Here is a 21,920-nt window from a genome sequence, read left to right as displayed (position 1 = left end):
AAGCGATGGGACAGTTTATACTGATGAAGCAGGAAAAGCTTTGCCTCAATCAGCGAGATTAATCAAATCAATCAGAACAATGCTAAATCAACAGATCGTATCTGTTATAGAAGCAGAGAAACATAATAATCAGCTACCAGTGCTAATGAGTACACTATCTATAGCAACCTAGCTCAAATTTTACTACTATAGTTGCAAACAGCATCTCAAACACAGCAAAAACTCATTTTAGCCAGATGCTAATACTGAACTGACCCTAATTATAAAATGCCCTTCAAAACTTTGCACATTAGTGGTGTTCAGAATCTTGAAAAACGCACCCAGACTTGAATAAACATGCTAAGGGTGTTGCCCTCCTGAAATGCTAAGCTAAGATGCTAGCTACGCTAATCTCCAATGTTGTTACATGACTGCCTTCCCTGCATAGCCATGAAAGAAAGACAGGAATGACAAATTGGCAAATTATAGAGGGCTTATTATAGTGGCTGGCACAAGCTCAGCTAGCTGTACTATCTCTATATCCTACAACATAAAGGTCCCTGTAATAGAGCTGATGTGTTCTTAGCGCTTATCATGCTAAAACATTAGTTATGCACCTCAGCTAATATTGCCACACTGAAGCTAGATTTAAATGTACCCTGCCTGCTATCAATCTCCTCTTATCAAGACAATGCCAATCCATTCATGCTGTGCCTTTCTAACTACTAAGTTCTTGAGAAAAATAGCACCACTGATTCACAGATGAAAGATCAACATTCAAAATGCATAATATTAAAATATCTTCTGTTTGGATTCAATATACTTATGGTATCTACAAATACTGCATTTTCATTTGGAAACTGGCAGAATAGTGAGTCATGACTAACTAACCTCTATTAAAATGTAATATACTGCTATAAGTGTTTACCAAAATATAAACATAATAAAACAGTCATAAATGAGTAATTAAATGGCCAACCTTGTTGAAAATTAACGATGATCAAAATATTTTAAAATATAAACAGAATTACTGTAGTCCATCTGTTTCTCTGCATACACTGTCAGTTCCCTTTCACCCTCTTTTCCAATGGTCAGGTCTCCCACAGGACCACCACAGAGCAGGTATTACTTGGGTGGAGGGTCATTCTCAGCACTGCAGTGACACTGATGTGGTGGTGGTGTGTCAGTGTGTGTTTCGCTGGTCTGAGTGGACCAGACACAGCAGTGCTGCTGGAGTTTTTAAACACCTCAGTGTCACTGCTGGACTAAGAATAGTCCACCAACCAAAATTATCCAGCCAGCAGTGTCCTGTGGGCAGCGTCCTGTGACCACTGATGAAGGACTAGAGGATGACCAACACAAACTGTGCAGCAACAGATGAGCTACTTTCTCTAAGTTTACATCTACAAGGTGGACTGACAAGGTAGGAGTGTCTAATAGAGTGGACAGTGAGTTGACACAAAACTCCAGCAGCACTGCTGTATCTGATCCAGCACAACACACACTAACACACCACCACCACGTCAGTGTCACTGTAGTACTGAGAACGATCCAACACCCAGACAATACCTGTTCTGTGGGGGTCCTGTGGAGGTCCTGACCATTGAGAAACAGGGAAAAAGGGGATTAACAAAGTATGCAGAGAAACAGATGGACTACAGTGTATAATTGTAGAACTACAAAATGCTCCTATATGGTAAGTGGAGCTGATAAAAAAGTGTATATTCCAATATATTTCAGAATATGTAATATTTTCAATATATTACCTTTGAGCATGGGTGTGTATATATACACATACATATACACACACACACATTGTGGTTTATGCTATTTTGATGGCATGACATCAGAACAAAGTCATGAAATCGCTAAGGATGCTGGTTCTTGGGTGGCTGTTCTTTACGCAAAAAAAACCCTCAAGTCCACTCATTCACCCAGTTACAGTTGCTGTGGTGACAGCATCTGGCGTCACAGACACGGGGCGTGGCAGGTGGAACAGGAAGATGTTGCCAAGTTGGCAGGAAGCAGCCTGTGGTGGATGTCATGTAGCGAGAGCTTGTTTGTAGGGGTCCAAGCACCAAACAGGTTGAAAAAAAGGGACGGAAATGGATGAATGGTAGCTTGGCTGCACTAAAAACAACAACAACAAAAAAGAAAAATAAATTGAGGGGAAAAAAATATTTCCTTAAAATCAAACCACGATTAGGTCTCCAAACCTGAGCTTTACCGAACTAAAACAACTTGTAAAACAACTAAAACAACTGAAAACATTGGCCATGTTTTCTGAAACCCTACCTCAAACATTCTTGAATAATTCAAAAAACTGCTTCAGGGTTCTAGATTCAAAACTCCACTTTCACTTCTGTCTCTTGTGAGTGCATGAAATCATAATATACACTTTATACTGGCCTCTTCATTAGAAACATCTCCCTTACATCAACTTACTGGCTGCTTTATTAGGTACTTCCACTCACCTGGCTAACACAAACAGCACATTAACAGATCAGCTACAGTGTTTAACTGTACACCAGCAAAATAGAGCTACAAGAGAGGCCAGAAAGTGAATGCTAGCATTGTACAGCCACATGGTTTATTCTATGACGGTGAAGACTGTAGAAAACGTAAAATGCATTGATGTACTGCAGATATAAAATGCTGTTACAATGCAGATGACATGAGAATGTACAATTTTCTACTCTCTTTTTCCTGAGAAGTGTTTGCTCCACTCATTTCCACCTGTTTACAGCAGAACACTCTACTCACAGAGAAATGGCCTCCTATACCAAAGCTAATTGATAAAGGGCTACAAAAGAAAATGTCAACAGTGGACGCTCACCCCCACCTACACCCCCCCCCCACACACACACCTCTCTCTCTCTCTCTCTCTCTTCACTCTCACATTCTTTCTCTTTTCTCTGTCTCTCATCCTCTTTCACTCTCTTTTCTCCCTCTCTTTTTAGCCCCATCTATCTTTTTCTTCTCTTTTTTTTCTCACTCTTCACTCTTTTCTATAACTCATCCTCTTTCACTCTCATTTCTCTCTCTCTCTCTCTCTCTCTCTCTCTCTCTCTCTCTGTAGATCAGCGTATCAACAGCCTTTCATGAACAGTGAAGTGTAAAATGGATGGAGCGAGAGACACAATGCTGCTGATCAATCCGCCACGGAGCAGAGAACTGTGGGTAAATGTGTGTGTGTGTGAGGGAGAGCAGCGTCTATGAAAGAGCATGGAGTGTATGTGCGTGTGTGTGTGGTGAGAGGCTCACTGTCACACTGTAGAATTGCCTCAAACCGGCTCTGTCTAAACTTTAAATCTAAACTATCAGAGATAAACAGCATAAAGCACAAACACACAACATTACAACCTGATCTTCTACTCAACAGCTGATAGACCTTTATTATTCCCACACATGCTGGAAAAGACTCTTAAACACAGCATTGTTCAAACCACAGAAGCCACCAGACCAGATATATATATACCACCAAAACTGACCCCATCAGATAAACAGCACTTAAGCTTTCATCTCTGAGAGAGAGGAGAAAAATCAAACTCCACTCTTGATTCAGATCTGAAAACATCCACAGGTGTTTCTGTCCATCCTTCCACTGTGAGACGACACTCAACACTGTGAGTCTGAAACAATGTGTAGCTGACAAGAAGCTCTTACTGAGAAAAGGAAACAGACAAACCAAACAAAGAAGCTGCTGCTGTTCTCAGAACAATGGACTGACCACCCCAGAGTCCAGATTGAAACATCACTAAATGTTACTTGGGTGGTCAGAAGCAGAAAGTGCAACCAACTTCTAGGACTAGACTCAGGAGGTGTGGACCCGACAGGCAGACATCCCGACAGGCAAAGAAGGGACACATAATTTCGACTGGAATTAAATAAATGAAGGATGGCCTCTGACTTTTACACAGTACTCTATATGGTAAAGAGTGGAAATGCTAGACATGAAAATATATGTCCAAAAGTTTGTAGACACATTTCTTTTGAAAGGGTGTTAACAGGGAGTTTATTCCTCCTTTGCCACAGTAACAGCCTCTACTCTTCACAGAAGTCTTCACACTAAATGTTGCTGTGAGGATTTGACTGCATTTAACCACAAGAGCATTAGAGGTCAGGTGCTGATGTTGGATCACTCCAGCTCATCCCAAAGGTGCTGGATGGAGCTCCTTCACTCCAGAGGATGCAGGTTGACTGCACTACAGCCCAGTGCTGAAAGGCTTTAAACTCCTCTAGCCCACGCTTGGCATTGGGCACTGTGACCTTAAGCTCATGTTTGGCTGCTCCAAATCATTCATTTCTATTGCACAATGCTTTTCTATGAATATTCCGCAAGCTGTGTGAGAATGCCGATGTCAGCAATGGGTGCACCTTAAAGTAGCTGAACTCACTCAACAGAAGCAAATAAATCTGACTGCCCAATTAGATTTTAATTCCAATTGTATCGGATGCCTGTAATGACTGCACAGTAATGTTATGAACAGTTATGTATGTAAGCAAATGTTTATAAATATAAGTTAATGCCTAATCTATAGTGCTTAATCAGGTAATTTCATGTCTGTGTCTAAATAGAAGGATGGTGTAAATGAAAGACTGATAGATAACAGAAAGTAAGATAAATAAAATAGTGTCATAAAAAAAGTGAATGAAATAAATGAAAAAATTAAATCAAAACAAAATACAGGGTAAAAAGAAGGAAGGATGAGAGAAAAGCAGTGAAAAGAGAAGAGAAAGAGAAAGAGCAAAAGAGATAGAGAGTGGGAGAGAGTGAGAGAGAGATGTAGAGCGTATAATGTGGTGAATATGATGATGTCTAGCGGGTCTGATTATTTTGATCAGGATTTGATGTTATTGCGTAAGAGTTATGGTTAAAACAGAGAGAGAGAGAGAGAGAGAGAGAGAGAGAGAGAGAGAGAGAGAAAGAGAGAGAGAGAGGGAGAGATGGTAGTGTAGCAGTGTCTGATGTTACAGATCATAAAGAGTTATGTAAGAGTTGTGCATTGACACAGGCAGTCTGAAACATGCAATAACACTGAACTCAGGATCAAACTGTCTCTATGCGAGTCAGGGGCATAGCCTGAATGTGCTTTTACATGGGACTGCTTACAGGTTGGGGCACCATTTAGAAAGCATTATGTCCCATAGCCAACTGCATTGTTACGAACACTGACAGAAAATAATAAACACATAAAAGAAACAAAACATGATCGCTGAAAAGACTCAGATGATTTTTTTACCCTTTTCACAGTAGCCACAAAATGCTATTTCCGCCTGTGTGCATGTCCCTCAACTGAACTATGCATTTTTTTCAGTAACTTGAATTGATATTCAGGGCAACTTCAGTGAAAATGTGCATGTTTTACAAAAACAGGAGTGAACTGTCAAGTCAATATTTAGAAGTGTTTTAATTTAATGAAGTGTTAAATGCTAATTATTTTGAATTGTCTCTGTTGTACACGATTATATGAAATGAAGAAAACACAAATAAATATTTAATTGTGATTTGTTACATTACTGCCAAAGTAATGTTTTGAATGGAAAAAGAATAAATATACAAAAGTGATATCAAAATAAAAGAAAAAAACCGGATAGTTTCCGCTTAATAAATATATAAATAAATAAATAAATAAAACAAAAGAGCCAAAATCAGAGAGGCTGAACAGTAAAGGAACCCAGGCCCAACACAAAAAACACTCCACTGACCAAGAGGACAGATATACATACACGCTGACTCAATGTTTTACCACACAAGTGGCAACATGCACCTAGTTAGTCAATAGGTCAATGGGTCATGAATGTCTTCATGGGTATCAGTACATCATATAATGCCTGAACCCTGACCCCCACAGTAACTCTGTGCAAAACTACAGGGCTTCCCACCATATTGTGAGAATAAAGAGTACAACTGAATTCATTTTCTACTGTACGGTCTCAGACTGATAAAGGCCAACCGCAAAAATTAAGACAGCCATACACAATGGAGATGAAGATGTGCATCAGTACAAGTACATAACAGTAAAAGACAGCAACAGCAGTAGCACACAACTTATTATGGTGACAAAATCCTAATTAAAATTAAATGTGGGTATTATTACAACTAAATCCTATATTAGTCAATTAATTTATTGAATAATTAGTCTATGGACTCCTGCTGAGACTAAAGCAGCAGGCACTGCTGCACACATACACATATACACACACACACACACACACCAGTTAGTTTTTATATCTTGTTAGAACACATAGTCATATTTTACATATGTAAGTACCTGTGTGTAATAACAAATTGTCCCATATGTGTTATGTACATGTGAGAACAAACAGGTACTTACCTATATATAATTCAGTATCTTTTAAAGCTTCCTAGTTTATCCATTGTTCCATTATCCTTTTCCAGAGGAACATTTCGAAATCTATTGTTATGGAGTATGTGCCTTATTCATATGTATATACATACATGCCCAGGTTTTGCTGGGCTAGCTTATATGGTTTTGCTCTTCAGTTTTAACAAAGAAATGTGGAGCTTTTTTAAACACTTTACTAGGTCAGGATAATTTTTATCCTTAATTTCTACAGCTCTACATGAGTGCCAACCCACACAGTTTCCCTGTATAAAATATTATTTTTTATAATTTTTGAATATGGGTGTTTCAAGTTGGAATTCAAAAAGTCTAGTCTAATACAGTTTTGAAGTTAAGCTTTGGCCAGTTAATATCAGTAATGCTGCAGCGTCCAGACTTGTTTTTCACTTTCTAAACATGTGTTTTTTGTCTGTGTCTTATCTGGATAAACTTTAGTCAGATTTCATTTTTCTCCTCATCATCAGTCACTGTTCAAAGGATTAGAGTTTAGCAAACTACCATGTCTATACCACAGCAAAGAAAACCAAAATGTGTTAAACTGTTGTTGTTGCTAAAGAGTAATATTAGAAATGTTCTATATGGTTATTCGTGAATTTATACAGTTCTATTGCCGTTACTTTCTGCAGAGGCTTGGTTTTATGTCTTTGCTGCTCTGACACACCTGACTCAGCTTATGAAGGTCCTTAAAACTGTCCTGATATGTTGAATCAGGTGAGTTAAATCAGGAAAACCACAGAAAAAGTGCAGTTCCTGAGACTGAGACTGGACATCACTGATTTAACTACCAGTGTTAATTCTGTTGCACTGTTGATTTTGCTGTAAATCGTCGCTTTCTTCATGCTGGGCAGCAGCCTCAGTCAGCAATGAGGTCACTTCAGTGATTACCGCCCCTCCCCAAATACACACCCACACAGGCACAGTCTCATAATGCTGTTTTTGCAGGAAGCCGTCAGCTCCACTAATTGGACACAGAGTTACAGCTCTTATTGATTGGCTCTAATTACTGGTGTCAATATCATTTATGAGTACCAATCTGCTCTGAGCTGCTGGAGAAAGTTCAGCCGTCATTTAGTTTTACAGTTCTCAGTGAAAGTGCTGCACATTTTAGTGTTCAAACCCACCTGACTCAGTACTGTCTATAACGTAAAAACCAACAACAACAAAAAAAAGACTCAGCAGTTTATAATTGTTTGTGAAAATATTTTTTGGACTGTCAAAGTTTGTGTGTTGTTACTGATACATTATTGTTAGTGATACAATAAATGATAAAACTATTTTCCCACCACTGTTAACACATTTTCCTAGTTTATCTGTAGTAGTGCAGGCTGAAGCCCAGCTGCAGCACGCTGTGTGTTGCTCTGAAAGAATACATGATTGTAGCCCTCTTGTTTAAATACAGCATTTAAGTGGCTTTTAAAGCGATACCTTCAGCACCCTCCACTGGACAGTGCTCATGGGATGCCTATGGCTAAATCAGCTAGCAGCAAATTAACAAAACCAACAGCAAAGTGCAAGAAAAACAGCCTTTTGGCGTTGATGTTCCCACTTGTTAAAGCTCCTGTGCTTTATAGTAGCCTAAGCGCATTCTGGTTAAAAAACTTCTCTAGCCTTTCTCTGCAAAAAGAGTCCACCATCAGTTTGATGTTGTGCTGAAAGTGTTTTTCTGAAACAAATATTGTTATAAAGTAAAGAACACTAGAAAGGCCTGAATTTCACAACTACTAGAATAACTGTAGACACCATTATGCTTGCTTATACATAATATTGTATTGTTGTGATGTATCAGGAAACGTCTGGATGCAATTTTACATTTTTGATAAGCATTTATTAATCAATCCATAATAGCCAGCGCTCATACTAGGCAACAAGGATGAATTGAAAAATGAATTACTTTCATTTGTGATACAATAACAACATAACAATGTTTCTGTTGCACACTGGCAGTTTTTATGTTATTATGCAATGAAAATTCTACTGTTAAACAGCCAAATGGTCAAACGGACTGTCACAAGACATGAGACAAAAGTTCATACGAACTGCATGAAATTAACCTGTTTTCATTAAACTAACAAATATAAATGTAACAGATACATTATTTAGCATACTCAAAAAGAAAGTCATTCTGATCACTCTGCTGAAAATTGTACATTATGTGGGTTGATGCGTGCCTAGAGGCTAGGCTATACAATAACATGAACACAGGGCACATTTGGCGCTGCTGCTGTTTCTCGTGTTCCTTAGATGAGGTTCAACCATCTTCAGCACCTCACTCACTGACCTAGCTGCATTCACCATATTTGCAGCCAACAAAAGCTTTATATAGTTTGTATACCATGGTCTACATTCCACTGTAATTCCATTGTACTGCTACTTTAAAATTCTGTTCTGGATTATACTTTGCCAGTTCTTTCCAAATATTTTGTGAGGTAAATCAGATGAGGTGAATAGGCTAGAGAATGACTGCTAAAATAACATCCGACTCGCTGGAATAAAGGGTAAAAATAGCTGCGTTACGGAAGCGAACTGCAGTTTAATGTTTTATGTACTACGTCTAACGGCCTTACGGGGTAGACATCCTCAGAACTTTTTCTGCTTTGCAAAGCTCATCTCTTAAAAATGTCATACTAAAATACACACTACTTCAGTAAGTTATAGAAGAACAGTTGTGGGGTTTTATTCTGTTAAAATAATCACAAAAGGACCACCTCAGCCTTTCTGATGTGATAGTTTACCGGTATCAAAAGGGTCCAGATACTTTCTTGCTCACTGTATGTGCCTGCATGTCTTTCACTCTGTGAGTGTGGTAGTACGCTGCAGCGGTGCAGTGTGAGTAGATCATGCTAATTAAAGCTTTAAATCGGTCCTATTGAGAGGCCCGGGCTCGAGAGCTTGCAGCCACATGCTATTGATCCACGCACTCACTCCTAAACAATCAGCCTGATTTGTGCACTATCAAATCTCAGAGCTTATAAATAAAAATCAATAGCAAACAAGCAGCACGGCCTTGTGCGCTCCAGGAGAGTGGTATTATAATCAGACAAATCCACCATTGCACAACAGGCAGCAGGAATTTTTCACACAGAAAGCAGGCAGTTCAGCAAGCGTTGCCACATGTTTCTGTTACATTGTGCCTTGAGGCTGTTACAAACTGGATGCAAAGTGAACAAACGACATGAAAATGTAAAATATTCATAAGCTTTTTTTTTTTTCCATCAAAACTATACATGCTGGCTACCATGTCTTAATTCTTGGATTGTCACAGTGTTGTTTGCAAAGAAACTTTCACTCCAGCAAGGCTGGTAACAGCCCTCTTGTAGGCTATATAATTAGTTGTTTAGAGGTAAGGGCTGCATCTCTCCACCCTCCCCTGCCCTCCAACACACCCACCACAACAGAACCGGCTCCATACAAACATCTGTACGCCACTGTACACTGAAATAAAGGTTCTGTGCAGGAACATTTCTTGTTTGTCAAGGTACAAACAATGTAAATGTGCCCTAACAGGTACAACAGAGGTGTTAAGGTCCAATTGTGCATCCTAAAGAAGTTTTTTCCAGGTGAAAAGTATGTGTTTGTGTCTTTTCATAACCTAATGTTTTAAAACAGAACAATAAAATAAAAAGTCTGGAGGTGAGACGGGGTGTGTGGAGTCAATACAACTTAGAAAATATCATTTAAATAGATTATGGCACAGTTATGTTCCCTGACTAAAGGTACTGAGATGTACCCTTGAGGGTACCACCCCAGTGACAAGAGGGGCACTGCCCCAGTGACAGTTTCATACCTTTATTTCTGAAAGTATACTGTAGTGATTTGTGTTTCTGCAAAGTTATAATGCACTGTACTGTTATCTTAGGTCGTATTATCCTCATTAAGTCCCATGTGCAGAGCTGGCAGCTGAATGCTGCTAGTGAGATGGTAGTGGTTGGCTTGATAAACTCTAACAGTGGCAATGACTGTAACGGTAACACGGTGACACTGTTACTAGTCAGTAACAATCACTGGTTTTTACAGATCTATTTTTCATTTATTACTCTGATTGGCCTCTAACAGTAGTCGTCAGTTATCACTGGTTAATTTAAACACTTCTGTCCAATGACAGGCTAATTTTATCTTCTGTTTTCTATATCTTATCCTTAATTCATATTACTCTTGTTGCATTATTGTTCTGCTGTCTGGTGTCAACCAGAAGAGGATAGGAAGCCCTTTTAAGTATTTGTTCCTCTCAAAGTTTTTATCCTCATGCTCTTAGAGAGTTTTTCCTTGCCTTGGCTTGCTCATTTAGGGCTTAGACCCAGCAGAAATCTGCTTTGTGACAACGTCCACTGTAAAAAGAATCATTTAAATAAATCTTTACTTGACAACCCAAACTCTGGTGCGGACTTTAGCACACAAGCTAGGTACGAAAACGGCCTTATTTTAGCTACAGTCTCTGTTTGTAAAGTACTACCACACTTTGTCTACACTTCTTGTTTCCATGGATTTCAGTGCCAGCCCTGGACTGCACAATACATTTGTGTGCCCTGATTTTAGGTGTCGTAACCTTTGGTAACCATGAATGGCGGTACAATGATTGTTATTCATGTAGTGTTGTGTTCCAGTTGACCGCAACGAACCCTACAGCAGTGATGACCAGCAAGAGAGAGTACTAGAGAGAGAGAGAGAGAGAGTGGCAGAGAGATAGACAGAGTATTTCTTCTCCCAACAAGAAAACAAAGCTGTCTGGCCTCTGTCTTTGGCGATAGCGAAAACATACTGTAATTTTATAGAAATTATCTCTTGTATTTCATTTGAAAAAGTGGGGAAATTGTGAGCAAAGCACATTTTTGCTGTGTTTGTCATTTTCTGACACAAAACATACAGAAACAAGACAGAAGTGCAGAACCTCTTCATACAGAATGTAAATTGAATGCAAATAAAATAAATGTGTACCTATGTAATTAATTATGTAATTACATATAAATAGCGTAATAAAATGACAATAAAAATAAATAAAGAGCTAAGCCTGTGTTTCAACAACCAGACTTTGATTAAAAAACTCTTTAAACTTTATTAACCACTACACTCATTTTACAGAATGGAGGGAACAAGGGTCAGCAGATGGAGAGAGAGACAAAACAGGTGCAGAGAGAGAGCAAGAGAGAGAGAGAGATTGCCAGTGGGCTGTGTTTAAGGGGGATGACAGCGGAGCACTAACAGAACCTGACGTGTCTAAAGCATCAGCTAATTCTGCATTATGCTGAGAGTCCACCTGCTCTCCAATGAAAGCAGACTGTTCTAGATACACTGTAGATACACATGCAGGATAAAGTGAAGTGTGTAAAGTAGTGGAATTCCTCCTAAATTCAAGTTAACCTACATTGCTTTTGACTTGGTTAGCTAATGAGCTCCCCACAACTGACTATATTGTTTCCCTAAATATATACCTTAGGTGAAAGGAATCTAAATTGAATGTCAATGTGCTTTAGAACTTAAGCTCACCCGCAAATTACTTGTTGCAGTAAAAAAAAACCAAACAAACAAACAAAAAAAACAGCTTAACTTAAAATAAGCGTTGAGCAGCTAAGTTAACTCTAACCTGAAGAGAAAGTTCCTCTGATCCTCGTTTATGGTTGGTATACACATAATACACAAAATGTTTTATTCACTTTTACTCTTAAAACATTGAGTAATAATGAGACCTTTAAAGCTCCGGTAAAGTAGACTGCACTGTCTCTGCCGCATGTGATTTACTGTGTAAAATGTGCAGCATTTTCTGTACAGATTAAGTGTCACCTTGTTTTTAATGTGAAGTGCACATTGGCACGGCTTTGGAAATTACCTGCAGTCTAAAGTTTCTCCAGCAGGTAGAAGAAGCTGATGGACACACGTGTTTGCAGTAATGTTTAATATAATGACAGATGAAGTAGTTGGTTGAAAGATGGTTATTCAGTATCATACTACATACTTTCACTAAATTAAAAAGTTTATATTAAAAAAAAGCATATGAACTAAAATAGAACTGAATTTGAAGCTGCCACGGTCCATTATATTATCCATAATTTTATTTATTTAACTAATTATTTTAGATATCGTATTTAGATGCACATATTATACATTTTTTGGTTTTTCAATTTTCAAATTCCAAACTTTTGAATTGTAGTCGAAACATTTCAAGCAACTCTGTGCTGGAAAAAAAATTGCATTTGTCTGTGAAACAGACAAACCAGAGGGCTCTAGATCCCTCTATTGTCTGATCAACCTGGAAGTGATTACTTAATTGCAGTTCTCCTCACTAGAGATTCTATGGTCACAGGTTCTCCTTCCATGTACAAACAAACTACAACTACACTAGTCAGCTAGCTAGGCTACAGAAAATGACTTAGCCACCTAATGATCTATCCAAAAACACACACATACTATCAAACTATCAACTTAGGTAGATAGCTAGCTTAATTTATATGTAATCTTTGCTAGTTATCTAAATTTGCATGTTACATTAGCCAGCTGTTCATTTGTACATAATCTGACAAACTACTGTCATTAGGCCTGAGTTGTCCACTGCATCTATCATTAAACGCTGGGTTCAGGGATCTTAAACTAAGCAACACATTCAAAATCATCTCAGTTTCCAATGATGTTCTCCTAGCTTTTAGGCACCTTTTGCTTCACAAAACTATAAAAAAACTTTACACTACGGATAATGATTGAGATGCCCAGAGCTAAAACATGATTGGTCCTTATTTTTTCCTGTAAAGAATGACTGGTCAGGTATTTATTTATTTATTGATTGATTTATTGATTGATTGGTCAATACCACATGTTGGCTCACTTCAGTTACTTCGCAGGTACAACCTGATGACTCAGGAGAAGCTAGGTAGTGGTTCCACACTTTGAAGTTACCTTCTTGATGCTGGGACGCTGTTCTGGACTGACCTGAGCTAAATCCACAGATCAAGTTCTAGGTGGCAGAACACTGGTGAAAATGTCAACTTAATGAAAAACTGCAGGCTTTTGTCAAAATACAAACATTTAGGATGTGTTATTAATTTCTAATGCTATCTATTTTATATCTGTATTTTATCATGTAAGCAATTTAAAGTAAATTCTATCCCACTGTCATTTCCATAAAGCCTAATTTCAATTAGCTACAAGACAGTCCAGCTCAGTAGCACAGCATTTTAAACAGGGAGCTCAACCCCATATAAAGGCAAATTTATAGCTATAGTCCTAACTCAATTATTGACATGTTTTAACAAAAACTATGCTGCATTTTCTCTTTGGGTTGAATGGGATTTTTGCCAGCTGTACCTCTTGCCTTATCAACAGTTGGTAAGAGCAAATGTTTTTGTGGGCAGAACATGTATAGGTCAATTTTGCATGCAGAAAGCTCTAGATGCAGTGTCCATCCTTATGTATGCACACATGCAATTTCACAGTGATGACTTCAGACTCATGTATACACATATTATTTTCTATTCCACTGCTCCAAGACGAGACTACTTGTGCCAAAAAAACTCTAATCACCTGAAACAACCACACGTGTACAGACACTTTTCCCTAGAGACTATCGGGAGGTGAATTTAGGACGAGTATCCCCATCAGACTGACTCTGTTGATAGAAATCTCCATTACACCATTTTGGTCATAACACAAACACTTTAGCTGCTGCTCTTGTTTTTCGCTGATGTGCGAGTGGAAGATAAAATAAACCAAGCTACATTTTAAAATTATTTTGGAAATTCAGCCGAGCAGGAGAGAGCGTGGCTGAGACTTCCAATGGATTCGATGAGCGTGTGTCTGCATTGGAGCAGAGAGAACCAATTTTCCTTCCTCGGGCTTCCTGCATACATCCAGTTTCTTTATGATAAGTGGAAATGTAAAACTTGTGACTGAAGAAGAGTGAAGTTTAGGGTCATTTATATCTACTCCATACAGTGGAAAACAGTGGAGTTTAGGGTCATTTATATCTACTCCATACTGTGGAAAACAGTGGAGTTTAGGCTCATTTATATCTACTCCATACTGTGGAAAACAGTGGAGTTTAGGCTCATTTATGTCTACTCCATACTGTGGAAAACATGATCACCATAGAAAAAGGACTTGCAAAAAGAAGAAGGGTCTCTATGTAGTGGTTACCTGTAATGGTCTCAATGTCCTCCTAATGACCCTGAATGCCCTGGTGCTCTCCAATGTCCTCTAAATACTGCCTGTATCCCCCAATTTCTCCCTAGTGTTCTCTTACGCCCCCAGGCCCCTTATGTCCCGTTAATATTCCTCTTTTTGCCAAATGCCCATGTCTACTTAATGTCTCTCTGATGCCCTTACATCCCCATGTGTCCCTGATGCCAATCTAATGTCTCCTGTGTCTCCCTGTTGACCCCTGGTGATCTCTCTATATATACGCTCCCTCTATATTAATGCACTCTAGTGCCCTTAATATCACCTTTGTCCCCTCAATGTTCCCTATCTCCCCCTAATATCCCCTAGTGGTCCCCACATCTTCTAATGCCATCTATGTCTAATGTCCACAATGCCCTCTTAAAGGCTCCATGTCCATGTAATGCTCCTTATGTTGCCTTAATGCCTCCTATATTTCTCTACTGCTCCTTAATGTCCCCATGTCCCCTAAATGCGTTTATATCCCAAAAGCTTCCTATATTCCCCTAAGGCCTCCAAGTGGTCTCTGTATAAGCCCCAGCGCCCCCTAATGCACAGTAGTGCTGCTGATGCCTCCTATGTCCCCTCAACATCTTGTAGTATTCCCTTCATCTCCTAATGCCTCCTATGCTGCCTATGTCTCCCACTGCCCTTATGTCCCCCTTATGTCTACCTAAAGGCCCACATGTTTCCTAAATGCCCCTTAATATCCTCTATGTCCAATTAATACCCTCTAATGCTCTCTATGTGCCCATAAAACCCTCGAATACCCCCTATATGAAAAATAAAATTATTTTAATGTGCTCTGTGAAAATATAGTGAACTAGAGCAGTTTATGTTAAGAGATGGCTGCAACTGACCTGGTTAGGTAGAGGAGGACAAATGTAGATAAACAATGCACACTCACATAAACAACATAAATCTTCTTTCCCCACATTACCTCTAACGAACTTGCAAAGTGGATAAGAAAGAAAGTGAGTAACAATTAGCTGTCGAAAAGCACATACATTCAGAAAAAGTCAAATAATTAAATAATTAATTTCTCATATGTTCAACATATGATCAAGTCTATCTTTCATTCTTTTTTCTCCACTTTTTCCCTTTCCATCACCTTTTCTTATTGCTTTCCTTGTCTACTCTCTCTCTCTACCCCTCCCCCCTCCCACTGTTAAGGTCCTTTTCCATCCTTCTCATTTCTCCTCTGTCTTCTGTATGTTCACACACACACACACACACACACACACACACACACACACACACACACACACACAGTTGGTTATTAATGAGCCTATTTTCTTCTCCCTTAGTGTGTACCCAGCATGCTTTGCTCTTGTTAACAGTGCTGATGATGGGAGGGGGCGGGCATTTATCACTGTCAGTCATGGCTCAGTAAACATTCTGATTGGCTGAGCAGAATTCTGAGGGCGCCAAGGCAGGACAGTGTTCAGGACGATGATTAAACTGAGTGAGTGAGGGGGAGAGAGCGAGAGAGAGAGAGAGAGCGAGAGAGAGAGAGAGAGAATGTGTATAAGGGAAGACAGTGAAAGAAAGAGTAAAAAAAAGAGGAGAGAGAATAGAAAGAAAGAAAAAAGTGAGAGAAGGGAGAAAAAAGAAACGAAGAAGAGAGAGAAGTGAAAGAGAACAGGAGAAAGAAAAGGAAGAAAAATAGAGTAAGAGAGTATGTGTGTGAGAGTGTGTGGTAGAGAGACATGGAGAGAGAGAAAGCGCAAGAGACCTAGTGCGTGTGTACTGTAGGAACAGGTTTACACAGCTTACAGATGTGTTTACATCACAACAGACAAAAAGCCAAAAGTGACCCTCCCCTCAGCACTCCCCCCACAAACTCATCAGCCATGTGTAAAACAGCAGCAGCTGCAGCAGGACTTGTCCATGAGTGAGTCATACAAGCATGCAGCTGTTTCTTACCTTTCAAAGCTCAGAAATGATCCCAACAACTGAGGAGCTGAAAGACAATAACAATTAAAAACGTATTAAAGCACTTATTTGTGCTGTTTCATCTCTCTTTTCTTTCATAATGCAATTTCTCAGTGCTGTTGTCACATTTATTCTGATACAGTGGGCTCCAAAACACTTTTCTTAATTAGCACAGTCTTCCATTACAGATGATACTATCAGTATAAGAATTTCAAATTTCCCAGTTTTTGGTACAGTATGTTGCCCTTTTGCTTTAACAACAGCGTACAGAAACCTCTAATGAGCAGATCAAACCCACCTGAACACAAACTTCAATAGAACAGAAAAGTGCGGAAGTCTGGAGAGGCCATAAGCTGGTTGCTATAATTTTCTGGATGGTTATCTTGAGATAACGAGTTAATTAACTTGTTATCACAAGATAATTAACTCATTATCTCAAGATAACAACTTTGTAATTTTGACATAACAAGATAACTTTTGTTATCTCAAGATACCAAGATAATTAACTCGATATTTCAAGATAACAACTTTTGTTATCTCGAGATACCAAGATAACGAACTCGTTATTTCAAGATAACAATCCAGAAAAAAATGTTATGGCCTCTATGGCCTTCCGTAGAAAAGACCCAAAAGACTTTTTTCACAACTTTGTCACACATTTGGCAAAATGGTGAATATTTCTTACACATTTTACTTATCATAACATTTCTTTATTTTTTAAATGTTAAAAAATTAGGAAGCCTTGTGCATCTTCTATACAGTCATAGACTTTAATACTCATGGTCAGATTACATGTTCTGTTAAAGTTAACACGTCCTTTACAGTGAACAAAATTAAATATGACATTTTTCTGAAAATTTCTGTGCACAATTTCTCTTGATTTTCTGAGTTTAACATTTTAAACTCAACAATACAAAATATAAAATGTACCAGAACTTTTGCACAGGCTGCATGTTATGTTTGATATTTTTTCCAATATGTGAATTCAGCAAATAAACAGTAATTGTGCTTTAAAATGTGCAGAAGTGTGTTCTCTGTAGAGGATGTGTTCACTTATTTTAAATCTTAAATTAAGTCTTACATACAAATTGACCAGGGGTGCCCAAACATTAGCATACGACTATACTGTGATAACACAGTAGCACATAGAAAGCTCCAATTCCACACTCTGATCCATTTTACTGACCAGTGTGGACAAACAAACCCCTCAAACTTCTCTGACACTCACAAACCTCCCTGTAAGCAGATGTTAATCACTTAAAGGGAACATTAGCAAAGTCTCAAAATGGATCACTGGCTCAGTTCCATAGAGTTACATTACATTTTGCAAGTTGTGTTAACTTGGTCTAAAATACCAAGAATTATTCATAGACCTCCCAAATACAACACATACAGAAACCTATTAACCTCCATTAACTGAACTAAAGCAGCCCTCACACACACGCACACACACACACACACGCACACACACACACACACACACACACACACACACACACACAAACCGCTTTTGCATAAAACAATGTGTGTGACACTAGCGATAACCCCTCCACTCCAAACTCTCTCCTTTACTGAGAAACCCAATCAGCTCTCGCTTCACTGGCCTAAAGTTCATCACCCAATCAGGAGCAGAGCAGCCGGGGAACGTGGGAATTGGAGTCTGGAGCGTAATTAAAGCACAGGCAGCTGGAAAAAGGTCAGAGACTGTACTGAGGCTTATGTATAGAGAGAGGAATGATAGAGAATTAAATTAAAAAGAGAGAGAGTAAGAAAAAAGATCAAAAGAAAGAAAAAAGGAGAAGAAAAATATTTAAACAAGATTAAGGAAAGTATAATAGAAAAGAAAGAGAGATTCAGGCAGACATAGAGAGTAGAGATAGATCGATATAATGTATGGATGCAAACTGCCAAGGCAAACAACACTTTTTTAGATTTCCATAGCCATAAAACCCTTCACAAACATTGTATGGACAATCATAATATATATCATATTATATATATTACATTATATCATAATATAACGTTAAAGCGAACAACGACACAGCAAGTAATGTAATTAACATTAGCTCCGTTGTGGGTTAGCAAACTACCGCTCCGATCACTCCTGTGAAGCTAACCAGCTGCTATCACAAACATTAGCAAATGGGACACGAGACTAAACCAAATTGGTTCTATGAAACAGTAAAAAATAAGTTAATGTTACCTATTTGTCAAGCAGAAACAGAGCAAACCTCCTCATCTCTTTTCATGCCTTTCAAATCTCGAGGAAGCTGAAGTCAATCCTCATGGTTCTTGTGTGAAATTTTCAATCACATTCTGGTGCCTCAGGCTAGCACAACTACTGAAATATTCGGATACTATGCAACAGGCGCCACTAACAGGACAAAACAGTCCTCCTGCTTCATGGATAGATTTTTAAAAATGGCATAAAAAAGGGCTGACATACAATCGCTTTTGTAGATCTGCGTCTTTTATTTTTTATTTACAGCCCCTGTCAAGCCATAGGTCATGAACATAGTGTGGTGTAAGCTAAGATTAGTGCTTGAATGCTAGCTAATGTGCTAACATAAACATATCCTTAAGGTTTTAACAACAAAAACAGCAAGTTTACAGCAAATAGGAGCCAAATATGTAATGATATACTTCAGAAATTATGTTTTCCACTAGTGAAAAAGTTTTTACAAGGCTGAAGTTGGCTGTCTATTCGCCAGCTTCTTGTTCAAATTTTCCAGTTCCACCTTAAATAGGAGAGCAGTTACATTCTGGCACCTCAGGTGAAACATGGCTCATATGTTTAATGTCACTTATCAGCTCCCAGGATTAGCTAAAGTTAGAGAAATATCGACTGATTGCCCATCGTAAGTTTGGGCTGAAAACTGGCTGATACCGATATACAGCCGACTGATCCTTCCATCTCTAATAGAGAGAGATGAAGAGAGAGAGAGAGAATTAGGAGAACAAAAGTTGTGAATTTAGCATTAGAAAGAAATGAGAGAGAGAGAGAGAAAGAGATTAGCCTGTGTTGAATGGTGTTTCTAATGTGTAGATGAAGTGAGCAACACAAAGCCCGCAGTTCCATTAGAGTCAGACTCTATTCTACGGTATTGTAGTGAGAGTATAGAGGAGAGAGAGAGTGTATAAAGAAGAGGGAGAGTGAAAGAGAGATGAAAATCTGGAGAGTGACTCTATTGTTGGACCACAATGGCCCAAAATATTCCAGTTTTATTAGAAACTCGTGACTGTCATTGAGTTAGTGATAATTACAGTGGCTGAAAATGTTTCTGTAATGACGTGACGTAACTTCACATTAACAGTGCATGATTAATTAGGTGGAATATAAAAGTCTAAACAATGACCATTCAGCTGAGTGTGAGTGTGTGTATTTATCCCACTGTGGGGACCAAATGCTCAAGATGAAAACATAAACATATAGAAGATAATGGAAACATCATGTGTTATACTGTCTGGAGTCTATCAGCAGGAAGTCTGGTAGCTTTCATCGCAAGGACGGCCAAAAATTGCCTAATTTGACAGGAAGGGGCTATTCTGCTGACATGCAAACTGACCATTCACAAGCTATTGGTTTTGCATATATATAGAAGCAGGCTATTTTAAAACGCACTGGAAGAAAAACAGCCCACCAGAAAACAAAGTGGTAACATCATGGCAATACACGCCTATATCTTGTTAGGGGGTGGTCAGATGAGTCAAGTCAAGTCAAGAGGCTTTTACTGTCATTCCATCTATGTACAAGTACATAGTGGAGCGAAATTACATTCCTCCAGGAACATGGTGCAACATGGAACAAAATAAGACAGTACAGACAAAGGCCTATTTATTTTGAGGCCTATTTAAATGCAGGGCACATTTCTTAGAGAGAGGTTAACACATTTGATTGACAAGTACAGCAGTTTGAGAAAATGAGAAAGACTGAGAAGGATATGCATTATACATACATTAGACTAAAAAAAAACAGCAAGTGTTTGCTTAAAAAACACTAATATTCAAATAAATACAAATAATATTAACATAAAAAGTAGTCATTTTATTTTTAGCCTTCTTCTCATGCCAGGTATTATCTGTAGTTATCATTCAATACCTTATTTGGCTAAGCAGTACTTCACTATGTTAAATCAAGTGTGCTGGTGATAGAATTTAACATTTTTATGTATTGTCTGGGGCAGGGGTCGGCAACATGCGGCTCTTTTAAAGCACTTATGCGGCTTTAAAAGCAGGCGAATGGACTGGTTTTCTGATACATTTAATCCGCAACAAGAAACTGTCAAAAAGTCTTCATGTTCGAATTTTCCTGTTCCACCTTAAATAGTACCAGAATGTAACTGCTGCACCACTTAAGGTGAAACGGGTAAATTCAAATGAGAAGCTGGCGAATGAGAAGCTGGAGATGCGAGAAAAGCGGCTATATCTCAGCTAAAGCTTAAAACAGAACAAAGTAAGTCTGCGTTTTCGTTGATATTATATTTTTAGTCTATACTAGCACATCAGCACACACTGAGACATATTTACAGCCAAGATGGTAAAATGTGCATAAAATGTTGTGACTCCTAAGGTGGCTTGATTTTTGTTGAAAGGACAAATTGGCTCTTTTTAATATTTGGGTTGCCGACCCCTGGTTTGAGGGCATTGATGAATAATCTGGAACTAAACTATGCTCTTAACACTAGCTCAGATATCAACTACTCTTTTAAAAACAAAACAAAATAATCCTTACTTTTTACTGCATGTATGCTTATTTGTGTCTAGTCTAATGATGTGTGGTGTTTTTACACACACCAAACACAATTACTGCCAAGATGAATGCTTTTAGACAGTGGGCTTAGGTGCCTAAGATTTTTACACAGTACTGCACAATAAACATCTTCCTGGCTTTCTCAGTAAGAACTGACAACCCCACCTTATTCCTGCTCCCCATGATGGACCACCTGAGCCTGAAGCCACATTAAAATGTCTGCTGAAGCTCTGTGCTTTTTATGCTTGTAACATTGCTGTTCTTACTGTACTTTAATCTTTACTCGGCTGTAGTGTCATAAACCGAACGCTGTCCCAGAATGCAGAAATGACATTTATAGGGACAAAATGATAAAAAGTAAGTACACTTTTTCTGACTTAACAGTAACAAACAGTAACAAACTGTACTTAATGGATATTTCAGCCATGATTTCAAAACACAGTGGTCAGGGCAAAAATAAGGTGGGAAGTTGTGGACAGCTTACAATATGTGTCCACTTGCAACTTCACCTCACTGCATCCTATTCATTTTGTTTCATAACAGTGGTCCAGCAATACCCTGGGATAGCACAACAACAGCCTAGCAACACCTTAGCAACTACCTAGGATACCATAGCAATGGCCTAGCAGCATCTTATCAACCATGTAGGGTACCATACTAACGCCTTAACCACACAATTAACAATTAACAGTGTTCTGAAACTGTTTTAACATTATAAGCTGGCTATGTCCTATTCTCTTTCTATTTCT

The 21,920-nt window shown here is 38.6% G+C and overlaps 1 protein-coding gene across 1 annotated transcript in view; it reads right to left on the bottom strand.

Moving 5' to 3' along the window:
- LOC118816675 (receptor-type tyrosine-protein phosphatase delta-like) overlaps positions 1 to 21,920 on the bottom strand; it is a 701,473-nt gene that overhangs the window by 278,693 nt on the left and 400,860 nt on the right. Inside the window, exon 9 of the mRNA XM_036583195.1 lies at positions 16,413 to 16,449. The gene's annotated coding sequence lies outside the window, so the exon portion shown is untranslated. The remainder of the gene's footprint in view (positions 1 to 16,412; positions 16,450 to 21,920) is intronic.

Source organism: Colossoma macropomum, unplaced genomic scaffold (assembly GCF_904425465.1).
Source record: "Colossoma macropomum unplaced genomic scaffold, Colossoma_macropomum, whole genome shotgun sequence".
Classification (NCBI taxonomy): domain Eukaryota; kingdom Metazoa; phylum Chordata; class Actinopteri; order Characiformes; family Serrasalmidae; genus Colossoma; species Colossoma macropomum.
Note: the sequence above shows the minus strand (reverse complement) of the source record. Positions and strands in the feature narration are given on the sequence as shown.